The sequence below is a fragment of the Austrofundulus limnaeus genome, unplaced genomic scaffold (genome assembly GCF_001266775.1).
Source record: "Austrofundulus limnaeus strain Quisiro unplaced genomic scaffold, Austrofundulus_limnaeus-1.0 Scaffold20, whole genome shotgun sequence".
Taxonomy (NCBI): domain Eukaryota; kingdom Metazoa; phylum Chordata; class Actinopteri; order Cyprinodontiformes; family Rivulidae; genus Austrofundulus; species Austrofundulus limnaeus.
Window position 1 is genome coordinate 597,052 of NW_013952422.1, and position 5,151 is coordinate 602,202.

A 5,151-nucleotide genomic window follows, 5' to 3' on the forward strand; every position below is an offset into this window, starting at 1 on the left:
CACACACACACACACACACACACACACACACACACGGTATTGTCAACCGTTGCTTTTCAGCAATAACAAAAACTCAAGACTGTCTCGTTCATATGATTAAACAGATTTATTATTAGTTAAATGCTGATTTCTTGAGAAAAAGCTGCGAATGGGTTAGTTTTTGAATAAAACAAAGAGCCGTGTGACCAAGCCAGAGGCGTGTGGCGCTCGTCTCCTGCCCGTGCCACGTCTGTCCTGCTTGGACGGCGCAGGAGCGAGCGGGAAACAGTGGAAGGCAAAAGGAGCAGCAGCCTGGAGCTGTACACTCCAATGCTTCTGCATGCTGGGGACAGCTGACGCACGCTGGTGTTAAGACAGACACATTGATGGTCCAAACTTCCAGAGAGAGGGGTGGGGGGCAGTTCCAAAAACCTGCCTGTTCCCTCTGCATGTCTCACCTGTCTCCTATAGATGCAGCCAAGTCTCCTGGCAACACGCTCCGAAAGAAAATAACACACTGCTTCAAACGTAGAGACAAACAAAAGGATGAACTATACGGTCAGGTTAGTTACGGTCCAACGCAACTGTTGTCCTAACCACATGTTCTGACCACATGTATCGACCATTTCTGTTGACCTGAAGTGCTGCTTATGGTCGGGGGCGGGGGGGGGGGGGGGGGTCACAAACTGTGCTGCCACACGAGTGGATTAGGAGACAGCAGGCCTAACAGCTTGGTTTCTGCGTGGCTGCCATCCCGCCTTGAGCTCTGCAGATGCCACCTCACTGGTGGGTAGTGCGAAATGTGCTGCGAAAGGTGATACTGCACTGCGATCGCACACCCCCCAGGTTTAGAGTCAGTTTTAACACCAGACAGGAGTCTTCTATGCGGATCAGAATCATATTGTTCTAAACAGCAGTGTTGAAAATCAAGGCCTGGTATTCCTTAAAGGAGTGCATGTTGTTCACTGCCTTTCAAGCATGTTTTATCATCTGATTTTTAGACACAACAGAGGTATGGCCACTCTGAAAATATTTCTGCACTTGGGTTATCTGTTGTGAATGACTCTCATACTACCACACTAAATTATAAACTCAGTAACTGCATAAATGGCTGATGTGCATTTGTCTGTGGCGGCCATCTTTACTTGAGTGAAGTTGACTGGATGAAACATGAACAGGACAGTAGGTGTAAATGTCCAGCCAACTATTACCTTCAAAGGGTTGCACTAAAATCCATGCAGTGGTTAAATGCAACAGTAAAAGCCTAAATTTTAGGCAAAGATGTGTTGTGTTCAGAGGTATACTGTATAAAGTACTTAGTAAAAGTAAAAAGTAAAAATAAAATGATTTTAGCGAAAAATAAATTCACTGATAAGAATTGTACATAAGTAAAAGTCATAAAACTGCTCACAATAATAATTGGGAAGGTAAAAGTTAAAGTATTTCCACACACTCTAAGAAACGAAGTGTTGAATTTAGTTAACCAAACTGGTTCCATCAAACTGTGTTGAATAAATTGAGCATTTTACACATTGCTCAGCTTCTACAAACCAAATCTTTGTTCAATATTTTTTAAATTGACCAAGTTAGTCAAAGTAAGGATTTGTTGCAGCAAAATAAACTAATTTTAAAAAGGTAAAAGAAACTACTTATTCTTTTGTCCATTTGCCATTTACTACTACAACAAATCTGAGCTCAGCACCTGTAAAAGGGATTGAGTTATTTTCATTTTTGTGTTTGCTGCTTTTGTTTTATTGTGGAAGCCATCTTGAATCAATTCATTAATTTATTTTTTATCTTGAATCAAATTGACTAAAAGTTCATTTGCAGTTGTACAGATATTTTGCTAATATGGTAATGGACTGAACTTATATAGTGCTTTATCAAGTCCCTCTGGACCCCAAAGCGCTTTACACTTACAGTCACCCATTCATACACACATTCACACACTGATGGTAGTAAGCTACATTGTAGCCACAGCTGCCCTGGGACACACTGACAGAAGCGAGGCTGCCATGCACCGGCACCACCCTCTGACCACCATCAGGTAGGTGAAGTGTCTTGTCCAGGGACACAATGACTGAGACTTCTGGAATGGGGAACCAAACCAGCGACTTTCCAGTTAACCCAATAGCACAAACAAACAAAAATTTGCTCCACCTAAAGCAGTGTGCTATAATAAAGTTGACTGTACTGAATGTACACACAGTTGTTTGGATTTTTTTTACATTTTTACAGCCTCCTCTGTTTTTACTGGTTTAATAGCTGTAATTCAAACAGTAAACCCCACCAGGGAGCGTCTTATTGTGGAATTCACACCTCAAGGTCTTCCAGGTTTACAGGATGCACAACAACAAGCAAACAAGTCTGACACGAAAACCGTTGCTGCTATTTTTTTCCCCCCTCCCTCACGGGAGTCTGTGTGTTAGCACGCACGGCTGCTAAAGAGGCCTTGGCGGGGAGAGTCACCTTGCCTGGATTTTATTTATTTATTTTTTATTTTACCTGCACTCCACTCGTGAGCAAGAAATCCATCACCTGGCACCATCGTGGTAATTGACTCATTTTTTTCTGGCCCGTGGTTGTCGGGGGGAGATTCACAAGGGACGCCCGGCGCAGCTCCTGCGCGGTGACTAATTGACCTCCAGCCAAAGTTGGGGGGCGGGGGGGAGGACGTGGAGGTCACGGCTGCCAATGACAAAAAGGACAGCAAAAGAAAGTCTTTGAGAACGGGAGGTGGACACAAAAGGTGAGACTGAAGGTGACAGAGAAATCGTTAAAGGGGGAGGAGGAAAACAGGAAAGAGGAGGACAGATCTCATAAAAATGGCCAAGTAATTATAACAGTCTGCTGGATTCAAAGGGTCTAACATTTGTGTTTATTATAAGCAAATACGTTTCTGTACATTCATGCAGACGGCAAAATCTCTTGGATAAAGAAGATTATTTATGAGTGAAAAAACAAACCAGAGCCTCCATCCATCACTCATTTTTAGTCAACTCAGAAAAGTTATTTTCAAGGAAATAGCCTGGAAAGTAGCCCTAAGTGGTGTTTTTAAATTTTATTTATTTGCTCATCATTCAGCACTGTGAATCTACACTGGTCCTATAAAAGAGGCTGAAAAGAAAGCACGAGTTCACAGCCTTCTATAAAATGAAAAGTCAACAGCCTTATGTTATGAGAAGAGGAAATGAGGACAATACTGTGGATATTAGAATACAGCCTGCCCTTCCAGAGTATTTACCCACAGAGCACAGGGTCTTTGCATTTACACACAAGATGTTTGAGCTGCAGGGGGAAAAAGAAGTGTGTGTGTGTGTGTGTGTGTGTGTGTGTGTGTGTGTCAGTCAGAAGAAGCTGGTACACCTTCTGAAACTAATGTTAAACCTCCTGAGGTTCATATTTCATACATGTAAGCTTTCTTTTTTAATTTTCTCATTCCTGTCTATAACATGGTTGATGTTTGCATTTAAACTGTTAAAAATAGGGGAAATAAATGTTTAAAAGGAAGTTTAACTATTGAATTTTTTATGCCATAACTCATTTGATATCTAATTATGAAATTAATTCTTTGTTTTATATGGGATATACAGTATTTTCGTTGTCATTTAGCAAATAAAAAAAAATACACACAGGCTTTGCTTCTCCTAACACGCTCTTTCATGTCTGTGATGAGTGACAAAAACTGAGCCAAACATTCAATTATTTTGCAGATCTTCGTGATGCAGCCAGGCTCCGCTGGATCTCTCTGCAACAGCTTTAGTTTCTGCTTTTAAAAGCATTGGTGCCTTCAAGCAATGTTCAATGATATCATTATTTACTGATGTTGGTTCACTTGATCTATACAAACAGAAGTGAATTTTGTCAAAACAAAAACATCTAAATGTTTTTTATTTACAGTTTAGCCTAAAAAGCTACATAAGTAAATCTATTTTATGTGAAGCTGAAACAGAATTATTCAAACTGAAAGAAGCAGAGCACTGGCTAAAAGCTAAATGAAGCTCAAATCTGGATGAAAGCTAAATGCTATCTAAAAGCAATAAAAGCCTGCCTACAGCATAAGAAAATCAGAAGGGCTAACTAGAAAGGAAATGCAGCAAAAGGCTAATTAAAGCTTAGACAAAAGGCTATGGTAAAAGTAGCAAAGCTAGCTAAAAGCGGCAACATGTTGGCAAATAATTAAACTCAAAGCTAAGACTATCAATAATATCAAAGAAAAGATTTTCAGTTTCGAACTTTCAAAGACAAATGTAATGTTGGCTGTTCGGACTTCGTGTCACTGCTGGTAGGAGGTTTGGACCAAAAGACGCAGACTGGACTGGAGGAGCTCAAAATATTTATTACAAAACAAGTGAAAAGGCTGCGGTGACAGCAAACAGGACTTTCAAACACACTTGACGAAAATTCAAAATGCACATGAGGAGAATCCTCTGGAAGGCGAGGGAGACTGAAAGCTGCTGGGGTTGACTGAATATTTAGACAGAAGCTGAGGAGGAAGTGGAAACACCTGGGAGCAGGTGAGAATGGGTGTGGCCAGCTGATTGAGGTTGATTAGCTCAGGCGCTCACTTAAATCAAGCTGACTCCAGTTCATAAGCAGATGTACATTCAAGTATTACAATCTGAAAGTTTTATTCACATCACTGATGAAGGTCTCTCACCCCATGCACGAAGCTGTGACTGAACTGGAGAGCTCCTTCAGCGACAGACTGCTGCACCCTAGGTAAGAGCGTTATCGTAGATCCTTCCTCCCAGCTGCTGTCAGACTCTATAACCAGCACCACGCCCAAAAATCACAATAAGTGTTTACACACCTGCTGCCTGCACAATCATTTGTACTGTTACTTACTATTCATTACTCATCTGAACAATCCTTTGCACTACTACTCATCTATATTATTACTAACCTGAGCAATCACCTGCTCTGTTATTACCCATTTTAAACTTTAAAAAATTCTGCTGTGATTGCACATCTGTGTTCTTGTCTGCATTGTGATACTTCACTTTATAGTTAATAGCCTGTTGCGATTGCTTTGCATTGAAAACAGGCAATTTCTGAATCCTAATGTCAGATTCTGATTGTCTACTGTCTCTAAAACAAAACGTATCTTTTCCTATTCATTCACAGATCTTTATATTATATTTTTTATTATTAGTTGTATCATTGCTAGTC

At 40.7% G+C, this 5,151-nt stretch overlaps 1 protein-coding gene across 1 annotated transcript in view; it reads right to left on the minus strand.

Annotated features, from left to right (window-relative positions):
* The window catches only part of LOC106514444 (kelch-like protein 10), a 52,046-nt gene that overhangs the window by 44,165 nt on the left and 2,730 nt on the right, over positions 1–5,151 (minus strand). Inside the window, exon 2 of the mRNA XM_014003712.1 lies at positions 2,485–2,667. The gene's annotated coding sequence lies outside the window, so the exon portion shown is untranslated. The remainder of the gene's footprint in view (positions 1–2,484; positions 2,668–5,151) is intronic.